The sequence below is a fragment of the Manis javanica genome, chromosome 15, assembly GCF_040802235.1.
Source record: "Manis javanica isolate MJ-LG chromosome 15, MJ_LKY, whole genome shotgun sequence".
NCBI classification, from domain to species: domain Eukaryota; kingdom Metazoa; phylum Chordata; class Mammalia; order Pholidota; family Manidae; genus Manis; species Manis javanica.
In genome coordinates this window covers 14676310-14699432 of record NC_133170.1, presented here as the reverse complement: position 1 = coordinate 14699432, position 23123 = coordinate 14676310, and the positions used below count along the sequence as shown (strand labels likewise).

Below are 23123 nucleotides of genomic sequence, written 5' to 3'. Positions count from 1 at the left end.
GTACAAACTCATTTTGGTATCTTTTCATATATTTGAAAGAGATTTGAGTTTTATTTTAGGAGCACCCTCTTTTCAGATCCTTTGCCCTTTTTTTCATAGGAAGAAAAGCCTGTTGTCTGTGATCTGAGCTACATTTTCCCATGTGTATAATTTGAGTATTTATACTTGGCATTTTTTCCCCACTTGCAAGGTTTATGTTTTTTTTTTTATAACTGAAGATATAATTTCATGGCTTCTGAATTTTATGTCATAGAAAGAAAAGTCTTCCCCACTTTGAGGAGAAGCAATATCCATGTTTTCTTTTCTCCCAGCACTTTTTTGGTTATGCACACACTGTCTGTCTCCTGTATTGATTGATTTCGAGTTGCCCAGGGACTAGACCCCATCTTATCTTATTTCATATGTCTCCTCAGTTGTCTAAACAGCATTCAGTGAAAAATGAATCATTTAGATGCCCCCATATCCTTATGCTAAACTTCCAAATGTATTTGGATCTATTTTTGTTCTTCTGATGCTATACCATTTTCATTTATGCTTTTCATATGTTAATTTAATATACTAAGACATTATAGTGTATTTTACCACCAAATTGCCCTCTCAGGTATTATAAAGTGTCCTGCCTATAAATTGCTTCAACCACTTTGGAAACAAGTTTTAAAATATATAATAAATTTGATGTACTTACCCCATGAGCCAGCAGTACAACTCCTAGGTTTATACTGAGAGCTGTGGTTTTTAAACTTCAGTGTCAACAGAATCATGTGCAGAATCATGTGAACCACATGCCCAGTTTCTATTTCCTTATGGTAGGACCTAAGAATTCATTCACATTCCTAACAAGTTCCCAGGTAAGGCCAATGCTGCTGTTTTAGGATCACGCTTTGAGTATCATTGCCCTAAAAAACCAGCCACATGTGTGGAAGGAAGCTTGTAAAAGAATGTTTCAGCAATGTTGGAGGTTAAGAATAATTGAAAGATCTTAAAGGTCCTTCATAGAACAATGGCTAAATACATTGTTTCATTCCTACAGTGGAATTCTCTAGGAGCTGTTAAAATACACCAGACATACTTATATCGTTTTTTTTTATTAAAGTATCGTTGCTACACAATCTTATGATGGTTTCAAAAGCACAACACAGTGGTTCAACATTCACCCATATTAACAAGTCCTCATCCCCTCCAATGCAGTCACTGTCCATCAATACTATAAGATGTTACAGAATCAGTAACTGTATTCTCTGTGCTGTACTACCATCCCCGTGAACAACCTACATTGTGATTGAGAATTATAGTGCCTCTTAATCCCCTTTTGCCTACCCCGCAACCCTCCCATTTGGAAACCACTAGTCCCGTCTCAGTGTCCATGGGTCTACTGCTATTTTGTTCCTTCTGTTTTGGTTTGTTCTTATACTCTACAAATAAGTGAAATCATTTGGTATTGGTCTTCCTCTGCCTGGCTTACTTCACTGAGCATAATACCCTCTAGATCCATCCATGTTGTTGCAAATGGCAGGATTTCTTTTCTTTTTACAGACATTTATATATATACTGGATAACTCTCCCAGAACATAATGTTGAGGACCAAAGCAATATAAGGCCTGTCCTTTGGTCTCAAAGGGAGAGTAAATGCAGAAATGGTACATGTAACACCCATAGGAGAAAAGATACAGGGCACTCAGTAAAAACAATAAGTTTCAGAAGATATTTTATCTTATTATGGCACTATTCAAACATGACTAAAGAGTACAATATTATGTCTGAATCCGTATCAGAAGTATAAATGCATAATCTGGAAATTGTAAACACTAAATTCAGGATAGGATAGTAATTACTTAGGGTGGAGGCAGTGCTTGATATAAATGCATATTGAGGAAACCCTCAGTGACACATTTTAATTTTCATAAATATTGCCAAATGGTCTCCATAGGAGTTACACCAACTTACTCATTTGTCTTATGTCTTACACTGGTTGATGAGTATGATTGTTCATTATATTATTTCCTCTAATTTGGTTTAGTGCATGAAATATCTCATATTAAAAATTAATTAATAAGAAATACATGACTGTAATGAACTGCCTTTTTTTGATGGCTGTCCTTAAAATGTCTAAGTCTGAAAGGAGACAAAGAAAAATTTTAAAAAAGGAGACAAAGAGGATGAAGAAAAGTCTCCTGTCCTGAACCCTTACATTAAATACTGATTCCACTGTGTGGGCAACTCTGTTGTAGAAAGAGTAATTATAGTAGTATTTAAAAAGTTACTCTTTCTAAATTTAGACCACAGATTAAAGATTTATAATCCAAAGTATAAATAGCTCTAATATGTGTTTTATACTGCACTTAATATTATTTAAAAGATTAAGTAAGGAAAGGTCACATAAAAATCTGGATTTCTAGTTTCTTTAAAAATATCAGAAGGTCTGGCAACATGGCCAACATTCCCACATGGGAACAATTGGCTGGGGTCGAGGCCCAGCTGCCCCTTTTCAAGGGAGAATCTGTTCCTGAGGTTTCCACAGGTCTCACCTGGTCTGCTTGACTCATTGTGCTGTCCCTGGTTTATAGGATGTTGTGGAAGGTAAAATTTGTTTTTTGGAGCTTTGCATGTGTGGATTATGACTCAGTCATAATAACAAGAATGAATGTTTTAATTCAGTAATTTACACTGCTGAGGTATACCTACAAGAGAATGAAACCTCAAGTGCCCTTGTCTTTAAGTGACTATGACATGAAAAAAAATCTACCCTGGACATTTTCTGCTGGAATTGGAATGCTAAAGGGCACCACAAACTGCCCTCATATTATTTTCCCTCTTCCTACGATTTATCCCCACTTCTCTTTCCCGCAAGTGCCCTCTTCATTATTCAAGATCAGTGACATCAATTAGAATTATATGTATAGCATTATAGCAAGTAGCATATATTTTTAATAATCACATTAAAAATAAGTAAAAATAAACAGGGGAAATTAATTTTAATAATATAGTTAATTGAATCCAATGTATCCAATATATTATCATTTCAATATGCTATCAATATATAAATTATTTTTTATGTGTGTGTGTGTGTGTGTACACTAAATCTTGGAAATTTGGTAGGTATTTTTCACTTAAAGCACACCTCAATTTAGACTAGCCACACTTAAAGTGTTCAACAGACATACAAAGCTCATGGTTATATCAGATAGAATAATTCTAAATTAAATTATTCAGACTTAGTGATATAATGTGTTATTAGGAGATTTGAATTGAAAGGTTGTTTTAAAAATAGGTAAATTTCTAAAGAGAGAAACGAATGCCAGGAAGTAGGAAGTATTCACCAGAATATTTCCTGTGCATTATTTAATATCTCAGAATCTTTTACCTTGAAATATCCACAAAGCATATATCTTTAGGTATATATATATATATATGTGTGTGTGTGTGTGTACATGCACACATACAGATGGTGCTTTAACAACCCAGGTTTGAACTATGTGGGTCCACTCACACAAAGATTTTTAAAAATAAATTTATTGGAAATTTTTTTGGAAATTGCAATAATTTAAAGAAATTTTCTTTAGCTTACTTCATTGTAGGATTAAGTATGTAATACATATATAAAATGTGTGTTAATTGACTGTTTATGTTACTGGTAAGGTTTCTGGTCAATAGTAGGCTCCTACTAGTTAAATTTTGGGGGAGTCAAAAATTAAAAACAGATGTTCAGCTATGAGAAGGGCTGTCATTCCTAATCACCATGTTGTTCAAGGCTCAACTGTATAGTTTCATGTTGTCATGCTGTAGAGAGTAGAGAAAAATAGAATAGGAAATTATGGCTAAACTCTTAATCATACTTCTGCTGTAGTTTGTAGGAAGGAGCAGTATTCTCTCTTTTTTTTTTAATTCAAGTAGTTAACATACAATATTATATTTGTTTCAGGTTAACAACATAGTAGTTTGACAATTATATACTTTACAAAATGCTCACCACTATAAGTATAGTTAACCATCTGTTACCATACAAAGATGATACAATATTATTGACTATATTCTCTATGCTGTACTTTCATCCACATGACTTATTTATTTTATAACTGTAAGTTTGTACTTCTTCATCCCCTTCACCTGTCTCACCCATCTGCCTATTCCCTCCTCATGGCAACCACCAGTTCTATACATTTATGATCTATTTCTGTTTTGTTTGTTTTATTTTTAGATTCCACATAAGTACAATCATATGGTATTTGTCTTTTTCTGCCTGACTTCACTTTGCAATATAACAAGATTTCATTGTTTTTTATGGCTGTGTAATATTCCAGTGTGTGTGTGTGTGTGTGTGTGTGTGTGTGTGTATGTACACACATACATATATACCATATCTTCATTCATCTATCAGTGGATATTTAGGTTTCTTCCATATCTTGACTATTGTAAATAATTCTGCAATAAACATAGGGGTGCATATATCCTTTCAAATTAGTGGTTTTGTTTTTTCAGATAAACACCCAGATTGAAATTACTGGGTCACATGGCATTTCTATTTTTTATTTTTTGAGGAACCTCTATACTGTTTTCCGCAGTGGAAATGGCTTTACCATTTTCACATTCCCATCAACAATGCACAAAGTTTCCCACTTCTCCATATCCTTACCAAGACTTCTTGTTTCTTGTCTTTTTGATACCTGCCATTCTGACTGGCATGAGGTGATATCTCATTGTGGTTTTGATTTTATTTCTGTGATGATTAGTGATGTGGAACATCGTTTTGTGTGTCTATTGGCCATCTGTATGTGTTCTTCTCAGATCTCTCCCCATTTTTAAAATTGGATTATTTGGGGGTTATTTTGTTATTAAGTTGTATGAGTTCTTCACATTTTTTGGATATTATCCCTTTATCAGACATATCATTTGAAAATATATTCTCCCATACATTAGGTTACTTTTTTGTTTTATTGGTGGTTTCCTTGGCTGTGCAGAAGTTGTTCAGTTAGATGAAGTCCCACTTGTTTATTTTTACATCTGTTCCCCTTGCCTGGGAAGACATATCCAAAAATATTGCTGAAGTCAGTGTCCAAGAGTCTACTGCCTATGTTTTCTTTCAGAAGTTTTATGGTTTCAGGTCTTAATATTTGAGTCTTTAGTCCATCTGAGTTCATTTTTGTGTATGTTGTAGGACAGTGTCCAGTTTCAGTCTTTGGCATGTAACAATGCAATTTTCCTAATACCATTTATTGATGAGACTTTCTTTCCCCCATTGTATATTTTTTCCTCCTTTGTCATGAATTGACCATATATATGTGGATTTATTTCTGGGCTCTCTATTCTGTTTCATTAATCTGTATGTCTATTTTCATGCCAGCCATACTGTTTTGATTACTACAGCTTTGTAGTATAGTTTGATATGAGGGAGCATGATACCTCCACCTTTGTTCTTCTTTCTTAAGGTTGCTTTGGCTATCCTGGGTCTTTTGTGATTCCACACACACTTTAGGATTATTTGCTCTAGTTCTGTGAAAAATGTCACTGGTATTTTGATAGGAATTGCATTTAATCTGTAGATTGATTTGGGTAGTATGTCCATTTTAACAATATTAATTCTTCCAAGTCATGACCATGTTATATCTTTCTGTTTATTTGGGCTGTCTTTAATTTCTTTCATCAATATCTTACAGTTTTCACAGTACAGGTCTTTCACCTACTTGGTTTGATTTATTCCTGGGTATTTTATTATTTTCTAATGCAACTCTAAGTGAGATTTTTTTTCACTTTCTCTTTCTGCTAATTCATTATTTATGTACAGAAACACAATAGATTTCTTTATATTGATTTTGTGTCCTGCAACTCTACTGAAATCATTTATTCTAATATTTTTTTGATTGAGTCTTTAGGGTTTTCTGTATATAGTATCATGTCATCTGCAAATAATGACAATTTTACTTCTTCCTTACCAATTTAGGTGCCTTTCATTTCTTTTTCTTGTCTAATTGCTAAGAGTTTTAGTACCATGGTGAATAAATGTGGTGAGAGTGGATGTCCTCATCTTTTCCCTGATCTTAGAAGAAAAGCTTTCAGCTTTTTTCCATTGAGTATGATGTTAGCTGTGGTTTTGTCATGTATGGTCTTCATTATGTTGAGGTATCTTCCCTCTATACCAACTTTGTTGAGAGTTTTATCATGGATGGATGTTAAATTTTGTCAAATGCTTTTTCTGTATCTATCGAGATGATCATAAGGTTTTCATCCTTCCTTTTGATAATGTGACATATCACATTGGTTTGTATATATTGAATGATCCTTGCATCCCTGGAATAAATCCCACTTTATCATGGTGAATGATCCTTGTAATGTATTTTTTAATTTGTTTTACTAATATTTTGTTGAGGATTTTTGCTCATCAGGAATATTGGTTTGTAATTTTTTTTTTGTAGTGTCTTTTTCTGGGTTTGACATGAGGGTAATGCTGGCATCATAGAATAAATTTGAAAGCATTCCCTCTTGTTCTATTTTTTGGAATAGTTTGAGAAGGATAGGTATTAATTCTTCTTTGAATGTTTATTTTAGGTGATTGATGTATTGCCTTTATGTGCTGTACCTGTGAAATTTTTCCTTTCATTATTTTATTATTTCTAGTTAGGGCCTTTTCTTTTCTACTTAAAGAAATACCTTTGATGTTTTTCATAAGACTGGTTTAGTGATGGTGAACTCCTTTAACTTTTGTTTGTTGAAAAAACTCTTTCTCTTTTCTCCCTTTTCTTCCTCTATAATTATGAATGATAACCTTGATTATTCTTTGTTGTAGGTTATTTTCCTCTCAGCACTTTGAATATATCATGCCACTCCCTTTTGGCCTGTAAAGTTTTTGTTGAGAAGTCACCTGATAGTCTTATGGAATTTCCCTTGTATGTAAGTCATTGCTTTTTTTCTTGTCGTTTTTAAGATTCTCTCTTTATATCTAATATTTTACATTTTAATTGCCTGTGTTTTGATGTGGACCTCCTTGGGCTCATCTCGTTTGGGGCTCACTGTGTTCCTGGACCTGGATGTCTATTTCCCAGATTAGAGAGGTTTTTAGATATTATTTCTTCAAATAAGTTTTGCACCCCTTTCTCTCTCTCTTCTCCTCCTGGGGCTCCTATAATGCAAATATTAAACATTTGATGTCCCAGAGGTCCCTTAACCTATCCTGATTTTTTAATTCTTTTTATCTTTTTGTTGTTCATCTTGAGTGTTTTCGATTACTCTGTCTTCCAGATCTCTCATTTGTTCTCTAGGATCCTCTAATCTGCTGTTGATTCCATCTAGTTACTTTTCATCTCAATAATTGTATTCATTAGCTCTGTTTGGTTCTTTTTGATATTTTTATCTCTTTCTTGAAATTCTCACAGAGTTTGTCCACTTTTCTCTTGTCTGGTGAGTATCTATATAACCTTTACTTTGAACTCTTTTTCAGGTAGATTACTTAACTCCATTTTGTTTAGTTTTTTTCCTAAAGTTTTGTCTTGTTCTTTCATTTGGAGCATATTCCTCTTTCTCCTCATTTTGTTGGTGGTTTCTGTTTGTTTCTATGAGTTAAGTGAAATAACTCTGTCTCCTAGTCTTCAAGCAGTGGACTTGTGTAGAAATGTCTCCTCTGTAAACTGCATGTGCCTCTTGGCTTTGACCAGTGCCTGACGGGAGCTGTAGGAGGCACAGGCTGGGAGTCCCTGGGCACCCTGAACTGGGGTCACCCTGGCAGAATGGCTAGAGCTGAAGTGGTGTGGGCAGGGGATCATGGGGTACTCTGCATGGAGTACCATGGTTGGATTTATGGGGTCAAAGCAAACATGGGGTGGGGGTGAACCAATACGCACTGCACTGGTGCCACCTTGGTGGGATTACTGGAGCTCAGGCAGGAGCATTTGGGCATGAACAGGAACACCACCTTGGGTGAATATCTGGAGCTGGTGTGGGCTAGAGGCCCAAGGTGAGCTGAGGCAGCAGGCTGGATAGTGTGCCTGGGACCCGTTCCTGTCCATACTATCAAGGTTGAAGGGGATTGTAAACACTGGTAGTCCCAGTACCTTCAATCACAGAGAGAGTGCCGGGAGTTCCCCCACCATTTAGTAGACACTATAGTGTAGGTAAATGCGCTTCCTGCACTTGTATTTTAGGTGCCCCTTAAGCTGTGCCCCAGGGTGGGTGAATATGTGGGGAGGTTCCTCAGTGACATCCCTTCCTATTGCAGTTCCTAGTATCAGGGCGGGGTTCCCACTGTGACTGTGTCGCCATCCCGCCTGCTCTTCTGCCCGTGGTGTCTCTGTCCTTTGTTGTGGAGAAGCTGTTCAATTAGCTCTCAGTTCTCTTTAGGGAAGAATTGCTCAATATGTATGCAAAGATTCGGTGTACATGTGGGAGGAGGTAAGTTCCGGCTCTTTCTACACCACCATCTTGGGGCAGAAGCAGGAACAGCAGTCTCTTGACAAGGTTGCCCTGGAGCCTGGAGAATCTCCGGACGCAGCTCACACTCTAGGAGCAGCTTCCAAATCCAGTCCAGGATGCCAAGAGGGACCATGTATACACTTTTTCTCAGTCTGTTCTAGGGGAAGCTGGACCTTAGAATGGTGAAGGAACTACAAACAATGGAACTCCTTCTAGAAGGCAAGATATACTACTAATTTGGAGGGGAAAAGAAAGGAATTTTAGGGGCAGTTCTTAGGAAAGAAGTTGAACATCTCCATGCTGTTGTTGGTTTGATGGTTTGTTTGTTTTTGGCCATTTGTTTAGGGCTGGAAGGACATATTCAATAATACTAAGTAAAATGACTCGAGTAGCAAGGCTTTTACTCTGACCCTGTAGAATTAGCCAGTAGAATCACTTTTCTGACTCAGAATAAAACTTCCCTAATATCCAGTAAGAGTTCTGAGAAGTTATTTGTTAAGATTTAATAGAAATATGACTTCAATTGGACCATAAAAATGGTCAGCATTTGAACAGACATAAAAAAGGACACAGGGCATTCCTGGACGCATGATGTATGGAACAGAATGGTCAGGTGGAAGAATAAAGACCACCAAAGGAAAAGGATGCCATAGTGACAAGGAATGCAAGATAATAAAAGACTTATTCAAGGTCAACAGGACACACTTGGTGGCCTTTATCTACCAGTGGTCTGGCCCTTAGGCTATTACAAAAGGTCTAATTGAGGCATTAGGACTCATATTTTTATTCTGAATAATCCCAAATTTTGTCTCACTTTTGCCTGTTCTATTACTAGCATCCTAAATTTCTTACAATGCTTATTCTGCCTGTATATTTGTGACCTTCAATTTTGATTCTTACAAAAATTTTGCAGCTCTCTCCATTTTTTTTTGCAGCTTCCTGATAAACAACAGGATGAGGGAATCATGTGGGGCCGGCTTTGTGTTTGTCTACAACCATCGATGACTATCACATTTCCCAGCACACTGTAGTGCCTGGATAGGCCAATGCCAATATTGTTCTTATTCTGCCCTTGGCAAGTTTTTATTTCCACATCTTTACCTGACCTTTACCACCTACCTGAACATGCCTCCTTTCTCTTCTGACTGTATCCAAATTGTATTCAACTTTCAAGGCTTAATTCTACTCTGAATCATTTATTTGGGTTGGTTAGTACATACTGACTGCCAACACACTGATTATTAGCCATTTCTCCCATATTTATTAAATGCTCTATATAATTTACTAGTGTCCTATACTTTCTCATTCTATTGTCTGCCTTCTACAATTAGATAATAAAGTTCTCATAATCAGAGACCATTTCTTAAGTCAATACATGCTAGTCGGTCTTTTGATAGAATCTTTTAACCAGTACTTAATTAGTACTTACTGAGCACTGACTATATTCTTTAAAGGGCAAATACCTTAGTATAAAGAATAAGATTCCTTACAACTCAGTCCCCAGTCTACTTTTCAGCTCTCCTGATCTTCAACTTTTTATCTACCTTTAAATTCTAGCCTTGTTGAGCTTCTTGGCCAGTGTCTGATATATCGTAAGTTATTACTACCATATGTTTACATTTGTTATCACCTGATACCATGCCATCTACCCTATACATTTATTAAGCCTCTATCAGTTACCCCTTTAGTTTATGCCTCCTCCTACAGTAGATGGACCAGTTGTCTTGTGTTCTACTAAATTGTGAAGACCTAGGAACATGTCTTATTCATACCTGTATACTCATATAGCACACTAATCAACAGTGGGGAGAGAATTGTTGTTTATGTCCAGGAATTATCAACAGAATAGTCAGGGTAGTAAAATGAGGGGGGAAAGTCCCATATATTTGAAAATAAATAAGCTTTTGAGGAAAATGGTGAGGTCAGTGCAGATAAAAGCTCAAGAGGTGTCAAAAAAAATGAGAATGGAAGAAAAGACCTTTGATTGAATTTGATATAGAAGAGCTCATAGAAGTCATTCTTGAAACTGCATGTCAAACAACCAGAGGTAGGTACATGTGAAATAAAAAAATAAACTATTGATGGTGAAAAATTGAATACAGATCACATATTAGAAAATTTGAGCTGTAAAAGGGAGAAAAATATAATGCTAAGTAAAGATATCAACCCTAGCAAAGGGAAAATCTTTCCAAAGTGAGAAAGATTAGTTTGTTAATTTTAACACCTTCACAAACTTCCAGTAATAGTCCTAGCATGATTATTTTTTACCACATCTTAAAAACAAGGAAAAATATGATTACATTGGGATACATTATATAAGAAAAATAATACTAAAAACAGTCATTCCTGCTATGCAACCCTTTTACTTCAATATAGTCCAACACAACATAGTCTGAATGACCATCATTCCACATAAAGTTGTTTATGAAATGTTACCTGATAAAATACGTCTTGTTTGTGTAAATAGTTCTCAGTAAATTTAACTCATCATTCAATACTTAAATCTCACCTATAGTTAGAATCCTTATAGAATTTACCAATATTCTCATACAATTTACTTATATTTCTTAGGGTGCAAATTATATAGTCACTTGTATCATTGTTTTGAATAGGTTTAGTTTTCTAGAGCAGTTTTAGGGTTACAGAAAAAATTGAACATAAAATACAGAGGATCGCAAATGTTTCCCCCTCCATCCTCATGTCCCCTTATTATTTACATCTTGTATGGGTGATACATTTATTATGACTGATGAACAAAATTAATTTATTGGTATTAACCGAAGTCCATGGTTTGCATTAGGAGTCATTCTTTACATCGTATAGTCCTATGGGTTTTGCCAACTGCATGATCATATATTCACCCTTACACTACTGCACAGTCAGCTGCACTACCCTAAAAGTCCCCCGTGCTCCATCTGTCCATCCCTCCCTCTCTCCTGACCACTGGCAACCTTCCTCCCACCAACTCCTGCCTTTTCCAGAATGTTCATATTGTTGGAATCATATAGTATGTAGCCTTTTAAGATTGGCTTCTTTCACCTTAGAAATATCCATTTAAAATTCCTTTTTGTGACTTAGGAGCTCATTTCTTTTTCTCTCTGAATAATAATCTATTGCAGGGCTCTACCAGTTTGTTTATCCATTCTGTGATTGAAAGACATCTTGGTTGCTTCCAAGTTTGGGTATTTATAAATAAAGCTGCTATGAACACCCATGTGCAGATTTTTACATAGACATATGCTTTTGACTCATGTGGGTAAATACCTAGGAGCATGATTGCTGGATTCTATGTTGAGATTATGTTTAATTTTGTAAGGTACTGTCAAAGTGTTTACCAAAAATGGTCTATCATTTTGCATTACCATCAATGAATAAGAGTTCCTGCTGCTCCACATCCTCACTAGCATTGGGTGTTTTCACTGTTTTGGATTTTAGCCATTCTAATAGGTGTGTAGTAGTGTCTCATTGTTTTAATTTGCAATTCCCTAACATCATCTGTGAGCCTCTTTTCATACACTCTTTGACATCTGTGTATCTTCTTTGGTGAAGTGTCTGGGTGTTTCCTTATTGTTGAGTTTTGAGAGTTCTTTGTATTTCTGGATACAAGTTTTTATCAAATATGTGTTTTACATATAGCTTCTTCCAGTCTGTGGCTTGTCTTCTTGTCTCTTAAGCTTATATCATATTTACTTAAATATTATAGTTGAACATAATGTTCTGTATGGTGGAATTTTGTCTTAGGAATCTTTTCAGTTAAATTTAATTAATTTGGTAAACCCAGGAATATCTATATCAGACCAGTTCTGGCTGCTGTCACAGTTTCTTCAACAAAGTATAGAACAGTGGAGAACCCAATTTTCAGTGTTTGCCATTGTTTTCAAGAGGTTTTAACATGTAAGAAGATTATTTTCCCAAGTGTGTGTAAGCAATCAAATGAGAGCTCATCATTCTAACTTTATAGGCGACTGATATTTAACCTGCACATTAAAACTTTCTCACCAGATAGTTTACGAGGTTAATGTAATCCCTTCAGAGAAACCAAAAGAATTCTTAACTTTCAGTTTATCTTTTTTGTGGTTTCAATGGTTTGTGACAAAGTAACTAAAAATATCATAACACTAATGTAACCCTTTTAAATAACCAGACTACTGAATAGGTTTTTGTAGTACACAGAAAATAGCAGTGGTTGGGATAAAATTCCAGAAAGTAAAGGCAAAACAAAACAAGATAAAGTCTTAACATTAAGGACTGGAAAATGTTTTGTAAAATGTCAGCCCTCTGAGCTTTACAAACTGGATGGGAATCTAGTCCAAGAACTTAAAGTCACCGCCCCAAACAACTTGGGTCAGACTTATATAAAAAGTTAAGAATTTAGGCTTAAGTTTATTCATCACCTTTCCCACTTGTGAAACATAAACCAAATAAGGTGAATGGCAAATATATTTTTATCTACCTTGACAGTGTATAATAATTTTCATTGTATGATATTTTTATGTATACTTTTTGTTGTACTTTTCAAACATTTTCATTTTTATTAATTCTACAACCAGTGCTGGAATAGATAAGATAAGATTGTAAGGATTTCTGGTCCCTTATTTCCCCTCTGAGATGCCTCTACCTGAAGGTTCCATGGATCTCAAATACAACATGATCATTTTTTGTCCCTGTCCCCCAAATCTGTTGTGATCTTATATTCCCTGCCTCAATAATGACATTAAAATATATCCTGTTTCCCAGGCTAGTCTTCAGTCCTGCTCATTTTCTAACCATCTTCCTGTCCCTCTTTTCTACCCCAATCTATCTTCTACATTACCTCATAGAATGTAAATCTGATAGCAATCCTCCGCCTCAAAATTTTGGCTAATGCCCCATTACCTACTTGATGAAATGTGAACTCCCTTTTTAACATACTAGAAATCTTTTTCTTAGCTGGCTTTGGTAAGTTTTCCCAGCCTCATTTTCCTCATTTCCTCACAATACACACAGCAGTGATTACATTGAGTTCCCACAATTATGGAACACGACATCTTGATTTTATGCCCGCTCTTCTCCTGTCCTTTCCAACTTAAATGTCTCTTTAAGTATTTTTTGTGACATAATTCATCTCCTTTTCTGTGTCCCACATCATCTTATTCCATTGTACTGCAATTACTTGCATATCTTTCCACCTAAACCATGAGTTCCTTGAGGTTAAAACCAGGTCATTTATTGTATCTGTCACTTTGCGCAGCATCTGGCATAGAGTTTGCAGTTGACAAAGGTTGAATGAAAGGCTGAATGAACAAATGAATGATTGGTTTATGAAATCCTTGTTTCTAATATAAAAAAGAAAAAAATCTGCCTAAATAGAGAAGACCTAGAACGAGTAACTTTTTTTCCTAAGCACTTTATGTTTATTATTAGTTTATTTTTTAAAAAACACTCATATTGAGTGTATGATACTTTGCTGTTTCTGAAGGGATTCAGACAAGCCTCCCTTTAATGTGCTACTTTGTCCTATGGACTATTTTGAGCTAAAGTCAGTCAAGATCCTATAGGCTTAAGAGAAACTTTTAATCCTCCCTTAACCACCTAGAAAAATCTAAATTGGGGTCTTTCCCAAACTAAAAGTTATTGCCAGAGATAAATTTTATCTGAGTGGACCATCTATCTCTATGGCAGGGCAAAACATTAGTTACTAAATATCTCCTCTTCCTCGTGCCCTGTGAATTGCCCTCCTTTCTTTTGAAGCCCCAGGACTCTACCCCATTCTTTAGGTCAAGATGGCATTATGTACCTCATTTTACCTTTCTTTTCTTGAACCTCTCATCTATGAGTGGTTCCTGTATGTCTGAAATTAAATTTTATTTTTTTCCATTAATGTGTCTCACATCAATTTAATTCCTAGACCAGCGAGAACAGCTTTGAAGGGTAGAGCAAAATTCTTTCCAACACGTCAGGAGTAGCCAAGAGACTGTTACACAAATGCAGAAATAAGCATGGCTCAGGTGGACTGTAGTGGGTGCCGTGGGAGAGGCCTTTGGTTCTGGGAGTGGAAAGCAGGACAAGCTTTCTTTCAGTTTCATAAAAGCACATGGGTTTGCATCAGTTGTTAAGCTATCAGTACACTTTAGACAAGCAGAGATGCAAAGAAAAACATTTGGCAAAGAAAGCAGCTGAAACAAAGGCCTGGAACAGTTCTATTTGGCTGGAGAAAGGGATGGTAAGGGAAGCTGGCATGGCCAGATTGGGAAGGACCTGGCATGTCAGGCTGAGGAGTATGCAATTTGTTTCATAGATCACAGGGAGCTTTTGAGGTTTCTGGACAGAGGTGTGACACGATCAAGATTATCCTCTAGGACAATTATCTGGGAGAAGTAAGTAAAATGGATTGGAGAAAACAATAGTGGAGAGAATACAACAGCAAAGCATGAAACACTTATTTGCACCATTTTGCTTCTATAGAAGATATAGAAGGTATGCTTTGCTTTTGACAGTTAACCTCCAATTTTCTAGCATCAGAACCTTAATGTCGCATCTTCTCTTTCAGCCCTAGGGATGGAGCATTTGACCTAGGGTTAGGCTAGTCTATTAGGGCATTTGGTCCCCTTCCCTTGGCTGCAGTTATTGGTTCTGGAAGGAGCAATGACCCAAGGCTGAGGAAAAGACAATTAAACTCAATTCTGGGCTTAGTTTTACATGGACCAAAAAACAGACTGTCTTCTGATAAACTTGATATTGCAGTGATGGGAGCCTGAAGCTGACCTTCCCATTGCAGCCTGAAAATAGAGGCAGTCCAAAGCACGGACCGCCAATGGATGGACTCTGGTAATACTTGCTAGGTCCTGAATCAAACTTTGCCTTTATACCTTTGGTGCCATGTTGGTTGAAGTCACTTTGAAGTAAGTTTTCTGCAATGGAAAGAACTCTCATATATCCATTTGTTCTATTGCCCCTCCAGATCATTGTATGGGATCATATTTTATGGATGAGACACTTCAGGGGTTTCTTTCCTTTCTCCCATCCCAAGAAAGAACTGAAACAAGCAGTTCAAGGCTTAGCCACAGGCGACAGTGGGATCAAGTTGAGCCTATTACATGAATAGTAGTGACTAATAGATAATTAATGATTGATGAAAGTAAAGAGTTGTTTTGAGTTACGTGACTTACGGTATGTGCAGGACGTTTGTAAGCTGTGAAGCCTAATATAAAATTTACCTGTTAACACTCAATGCCATTTTATATTGGCCTAGTATTTATTGCCTTTTCATTGCCTCCTGGAATTCAAAGTCTCTCTGTTGTACTCTTCCTGGGCAGGTGTGATTTTCTACATGGTTACTACATTGATGTTCCTTGTTTGTCCATCTGTTGCTTAGAAAAAAGAGAAGAGGACCAGCCAGGTAAGACCCATATTTTTTTTAAGAGAATCAAGTGAATTCATTTTCTTGGAGCCCTAAAGAAAACATCAACGTAACAATGGAGGCCTTTATTGCTGGTGTTTTACTGTAATATATCCTCTTAGTCCCTGGTTTTCTATTTGACTGGCAGTTTAACACAGTCTCTACCTTTATCTACCATGCCCTATATGTCAAAAGTGATTTTGCTAACAAATGAAACAACTTCCAAGCCGATTGAGAAAATTTACTTTGAATTTTAATTTACACTTCCTCAAAACACAGTTGCTGAGCAATACCAACAGCGAAAGTAGAAGGTACATAACAGAAAGGAAATAGTCCGAAAAACAAGGATACTGGCCGTTTATAAAACCTTATATAAATATTCCTTTTGGATTAGTCAAAGCTCAGAGCTTTCACCCTTTGAAGTTTGAAATCAGCCAGATTTTTTAAATGTATTTTTCAACTTGGGGAATGTATTTTTCTTACACAGTTGAAATATTTTCTTTAAGCACAACTTGTCACATCTATTATTTAAGTTCTTTAAAATTAGCACTTCCTTTCTCAGATGGAATATTCCATTTCCTCATTTCTTGTCATTTCATTTATTTGAATAAAAAAATTCCTTCCCCTGAATCCCCTGAAGCCCTTTATAATGCTTTTTCTTTAACTACTTGGAATAATCTGCCTTTCCTAATAGTTACTTACATTCCTGTTGTATCTCGTTCGCTCATGTGTTAAAGTTTTTAAGAGTGACTCTTTATTTCCCCTGTGGATAATACTGCACACGTTATTCTCTTTGGTCCTTAGATACCCTATTCTCGGTGCACTTGGAATAGAAAGGAAGTGGATTGCCAATTTAGTTTATAATGGAATCTACTGCCAATTATTTATTTTGGTGATAGATTGTTTTTGTTTCCCTCCCTCTCCCATCAGAACAAAAGCCGATTGAGGACAAGGGTCTTTATTCGATTCACTGATAGATTCTGAGCATCTAGAATGGTCCCTGGAACATAATTTACACAATAAAGATTTATTGAAGAAATTAATGTATAACTGAATGACCTAACAAGAGCAAATAAGAACATTTGACATTTTAAAAGCAAAAAGTCACTGTATTATTTTAATAAATAAGAATTGTAATGCAATCTCTATTTCTTTGATTTGTAAACAGAAAACTACAGAATGAAAGTTCTTTTGTAAACCTTAGAAGATGACATCAAGACAGGAAAATAAAGAGAAAGGTTTGTTTTTTATTTTTAAGCAACTTTTTTGCATCTGACTTTGTGGACAATATGCCTTCTTTGATATTTCTTGTCCCCTCTGTCCTCTTCTTTATCCTTATCATTACATCTCCATGATTGTTCTTAATGATTTTCTTATTTATTTATTTATTTATTAATTATTAAGGTATGATTGATACACACTCTTATGAAGGTTTCACATGAAAAAACAATGTGGTTACTACATTTACCCATATTATCAAGTCCCCACCTATACCCCAGTGCAGTTATTGTCCATCAGTGTAGTAAGATGCAACAGATCCACTATGTCCCTTCTCTGTGCTACACTGTTCTCCCCGTGACCCCCCACACCATGTGTACTAAACATAATACCCCTCAATCCCCTTCTCCCTCCCTCCCCACCCACCCTCTCACACCCTTCCTCTTTGGTAACCACTAGTTCATTCTTGGATTCTCTGAGTCTGCTGCTATTTTGTTCCTTCAGTTTTGCTTCATTGTTATACTCCAAAAATGAGGAAAATCATTTGGCATTTATCTTTCTCCACCTGGCTTACTTCACTGAGCATAATGTCCTCCAGCTCCATCCATGTTGTTGCAAATGGTAGGATTTGTTTCTTTTCTTATGGCCGAATAGTATTCCATTGTGTATATGTACCACATCTTCTTTATCCATTCATCTACTGATGGACACTAAGGTTGCTTCCATATCTTGGCTGTTGTAAAAAGTGCTGCAATAAACATAGGGGTGCATATGTCTTTTTGAATCTGAGTTGTATTCTTTGGGTAAATTCCAAGGAGTGGGAATCTTGGGTCAAATGGTATTTCTATTTGTAGTTTTTTGAGGAACCTCCATATTGCTTTCCACAATGGTTGAACTAGCTTACATTCCCACCTGCAGTGTAGGAGGGTTCCCCTTTCTCCGCAACCTCGCCAACATTTTTTGTTGTTTGTCTTTTGGATGGTGGCGATCCTTACCGGTGTGAGGTGATATCTCATTGTGGTTTTAATTTGCATTTCCCTGATGATTAGTGATGTGGAGCATCTTTTCATGTGTCTGCTGGTCGTCTGAATTTCTTCTTTGGAGAACTGTCTCTTCATATCCTCTGCCCATTTGTTAAACGGGTTATTTGCTTTTTGCGTGTTGAGGCATGCAAGTTCTTTATGTATTTTGGATGTTAACCCCTTGTCAGATATGTCATTTACAAATATCTTCTCCCATGCTGTAGGATGCTTTTTTGTTTTGTTGATGATGTCCTTTGCCGTACAAAAACTTTTAAGTTTGATGTAGTCCCATAAGTTCATTTTTGCTTTTGTTTCCCTTTCTCAAGGAGATGGGTTCAGGATGAAGTTGCTCATGCTTATATTCAGGTGATGTTTATCTGTGTTGTCTTCTAAGAGTTTTATGGTTTCATGACTTACATTCAGTCAAGTCTTTAATTCATTTCGAGTTTACTTTTGTGTATGGGGTTAGACAATAATCCACTTTCATTCACTTGCATGTAGCTGTCCAGTTTTGCCAACACCAGCTATTGAAGGGGCTGTCATTTCTCCATTGTATGCCCATGGCTCCTTTATCATATATTAATTGACCATATATGGTGGGGTTTATTTCAGGGCCTTAATGATTTTCTTAAGTCTTCAATATCAGAGGGTACAAATGGACTCCCCACTCCCCACAGGCTTTTCTACTCTGGAACAGTTGCCGGAAGAAGGGGTGCTGTCAATTTTACAGGAAAAAAAGGGTAAAGAATCATAAAGCTAATAAATGATTCTTGTTCTGATTTGGCCAAAATGAAAAATAAGGCACAGTTGATAAAAAGAAAACCCTCTTTCCTGGTAGTACGCTAGGGACAGGTCTCAACAATGAGAATGGACCGCTCAATTTATGAGGGTGCTTTCTGAGCTATGATGTTTATTCTAGAAACCTTTTTCCTCAAAACCTCTGACTGGATTCCTTTCGTTTGACAAAACAAAACTAGTTCCCATAAGTAAAGGTATTACTATATTGGAAATTTGAGGAAGAATTAAATATGTACTCACAAGCAAACTTATGCTTGTTTTAGCTATTTGAAAAAAAAAAAAAAGTAGTCCTACTTTGAGGGTGGACTTTGGCTAAGTTAATTTCCTAAATTTTGTGATAGAAACCACACACTGGAATTATCTAAAGCATTGAACAGGCCTTTCTGTATCTTCTCAAAGTTCATCGGGCAGAAGAATTGTTTAGAGATCTTGTTAAAATGTAAATTCGAATTCAGCAGCTCTCGGTTGAAGCCTGAGGTTTCACATTTATAATAAGTTTCAGAGTAATTCCAATGGTGTGCGGTTAGAAGACCACACTTTGAGTTAAAGGGCTTTAGACATTTCAGGGTTTTTTAAAACAGTGATTTAGTTTGCAATCTCTACTTGTTTCAGTCTTTCTACTCTATTTTAGCTTAAAAAGAAGTGTCATCATTTCTTTATTATGCTCCTTAACTAAAGTACATTTCATCTGATTAAATTTTATATATTTTTTGAGACTTTTTGTTTGCCTGCTAAACTATAATGAAAAGATAAATAAATGGTATAATATTCTAGAATTAAATGAAAAAAAAAGATAAGCTTGCCTCACCTTCTGGTACTACAGGCATTGCAGGTAAAAGACAAGGGAGTTTAAATGAAACAGTTACTGGCCTTGCTGACTAGATATTTCTTCCTCTCCTGTCTCCCCATTCAAGGCATTTTAGCAACACATGTTGCACATAACAGACTCAGTCATATGTTTTTCTGTAAGTACAGAGTTAACATCTCCTCCCATTTTTCTCCAGTCAAATTTTCACCAGCATATTCTACTTTCCTGTAAGTGAAAAAATTGGAACCAGGTTTGGTTTTTAGCTTCCAGTGACTAGCTAATGAGGTAAAAATGTCCATGCTCAGCAGTGTTGATTAGAAGTGTTTTTCTACTTGATATTCAGTTTTCAGGAACTTTTTTAACTCTGACCATACTGCTAATGAATTTTTGGAAACCCCTTTGGGTAGTACCAGAGGTACTTCCTTCATTCTACTGTGTATTTTCAGGTCAGCGGTGGAGGTAAAAGATGGAATTTAGAGAGATTAATTCAGTTGAGCATTCTAAATTGCATTAATGTAATAATGCTAAAAACATATAGCTTTGAGCAAATATGTTTGTCTAGCTATCTTTATGAGCTTTTATGGCCTGGAAATTATAAAAACATTATTCAACTATAGTTAGTGGTCCCAGTTTTGTGAGATTACATCTTCTCTAGCTTTAGTTCCCTGTATAGCCATGTGTTTTTTTCATTTTTTCAACAATTGTTTTTCCTTTTTTTTATTGAAGTATAGTTGATACACAATACTGTATTGGTTTCAAGTATACAAGACAGTAGTTCAACAGTTCCCCGTATTATTAAATCCTCACCCCCAACTAATGCAGTTGCTTATCAATCAACAGAAAAATGTTACAGAACCATTGGCTATATTCTCCATGTTGCCCTTCTTTCTCTCTGTAACAATTAAACCAGTTACAAAACATATTAACTTGTAGTTGCAAAATACAAGCACATTTTACTGAAGTATACATTGAAGACATAGGGAACTATCTGTCTTTAGATCTGTGCTGATTATTTTACAATGAGAATAAATATTGTAATTTGTTGCCAAAGTTGTCAAGAGGAACCTAGGCCTTCAATGACAAAATGTATTTGTTTTTGTTTGTTTTTTTTTCTTTTTTTTAACCTACCTAGATAAGCTTGGCTTTTCTGCAGTTTTTCCTCCACTACCAAAGGGTACCCTTTATACTCTCATTATATGACTTTCCTGTTTAGAATATTTTAATGGCTCTACATAGCTTTCAGTCCAAAGTTCTAACTCCTTAGCTTAGCACCTATAGCCTTTATCATCTTAATTCCTGCCTACCTCTCTAGGCGCCTCTGCTCTCCATATGTCTAGCTGCAATCAGTTCATTTTTAAGTGTTTAAAAGAGGTATCACATGAGCCAACTTTTGCTTTCTCCAGTCACCATCCTGAGCCATACTTTCAAATTTCCCTGACCCACTGGCCAGCACATTACAAAATGCAAATTTACTGCCTTACTTCGTTTGTACTCTTGAGTATTTAACTCGCTCTGTTTTAGAAGTCAGAGCTCATGCATGTTACACCGCTTACTTCCCTCCTTCAGAGTCGCCACTTGGTGATGTCAGGAAGGTACTGGCCCTTTTATTTCCCTTCTCAGTCCCTCAGCTTAAGTGGGAAGTGGAAGCGACACGCGTGCCTCTGGGACCCTCCCTTCTCTTCTATTTGCCGCCTCCAGCGTATGGGGATAGGGAGCAGGGAAATCAGTGTGTCTTCCTCACGGACACTTCCGTAATTTGCTATTGATGCTTCGCTCATGGTGACAGGCCATCGGGGCCCCTCTGTCACTGAAATCCAAGTTCTTCACCCCTCCAGCAGCCCTCCTGGGGGGATTTTAACGTGACACTGCCTGGCCGTGAGGCAGCCAGCTCCTCCTGGGCCTCTCGTGCCCACGTCTGTCAGCGCACCACCTGCCTCTTGCTGCTCGTAGGTTTGCTGTGGCTCCGGCACTGGGCAGATGGCCCGCTGTCTTGCAGGGCATTTCGTTTGTCTGCAAGCAGCTCACACATTCAGATCATGCCAGATGGTTGGTTCAGAGGCTTGTCCCTCCGATTCTCTTGTCCTCATATTCAAGGAGGCACAGGTGGGAAAATGAGAGTGTGTGGCCTACATACAGGCCCAAGCAGGCAATGAGACACCAGTGTCTCTTTCTTGCCAGGCTGCCCTGATCTTTACAAAGGATCCCTTGGAGCCTCTTTCTTCTGTTGGAGGGTGGAGACCGTCCTCCAGAGGGGAACGGAAGGAAAATCTGTCCCTGTGAACCCTGCTCTCCCAACTTCTCTCTCACCTCTCTGGTTTTCTTTTTCTTTGTGACTCAATACCTCATTGTCCTCATAGCTGTTATTGGTTGATTCCAGAGCTCACCCAACATCGATCACATGATCAAGTGAACCCATACATGGTAGAAAGAGTCATCTTTTAGGCCTCCCTAGTAAAGACTCTGCCTCCATTTCTCCTTTTATAATTAAATCTTAATAAGCTTACCCCACACTCATCTTCTCAGTAAATATGCCTCAATTCTAGTACAATGTGTCACTTGTCAATGCACCAATGACACAGTGAATATCTCTGTGACCACTAATTATTACACTATGCCTTTACTGCCTTTATTCTAGAAGCCTCTAAGCTCCTTGAGAGAAGGGACTATTTCTAATTGGACATTATATCCCCAGCATTTAAGTCAGAAATTATTGCACACATTGTGAGCAATCCATGTGTGTTAAATGAACAAATGGATGAAATTTTATTATTTAGATATCCTGTCTTGCTACATATTTAATAGCTTGAACTTCAGTCAGATAAGTAGATACAAATGAAATAACTTTCATGATTTTAAAAAATATCACAGAAAAATTAATGACGTGTTAATGGTGCTGAGCAATAAGAATAAAGAAAACTCTCAAGTATAAATTAACACATTTTTATGGCTATCTTTTTTAAAGTGGCAGGTGAGAAAATATGTTCATAAAATTGGGAATGTAAAGAGATAAATCAGAACTAGCACAGATTTTGAAATCTGAAGTCCTAGAATCAAATGAATCCTGTCAGTTATTATCTAGATACAGTCCCAATGCCTTGCTCAGCAGAGATTCATAATAATTTTACTCAAGAGACCATTTCAAGGGTTAAATGAGATGATGTATATTACTTATAAAAGCTATAGCAGATTATAGAAATAAAGCATTACTTGCTATTTCTGAAATTTCAGAATCTCTCAAAACCTAGGAGTAGTTTACCTTTATTTTATAATCTTGGATATTTTTATTGAACATAATTCTAAATATATATAGTGGTAAATAACCTGGAGAAAAATTACTTCATGTTCTTGATTAATGTTAGTGGGAAGAAATACCTGACTTGTTCCTGAAATTATGCTATGCTTTTTCTAATCAGAATGAATAATTGTTTTTCTTGCTTTCATCAGTCATATAAGGCCTAATGTACTTGGAGTTTGGGCCTAACAGATTACCTAATTTGAAGTT

The 23123-nt window shown here is 36.5% G+C and overlaps 1 long non-coding RNA gene across 1 annotated transcript in view; it reads left to right on the top strand.

Annotated features, from left to right (window-relative positions):
* The first annotated feature begins 15688 nt into the window (after positions 1–15688).
* The window catches only part of LOC140846630 (uncharacterized), a 97953-nt gene continuing 90518 nt past the window's right edge, over positions 15689–23123 (top strand). Inside the window, exons 1-2 of the long non-coding RNA XR_012125954.1 lie at positions 15689–15775; positions 16944–17013. This is a non-coding gene — a long non-coding RNA (uncharacterized lncRNA). The remainder of the gene's footprint in view (positions 15776–16943; positions 17014–23123) is intronic.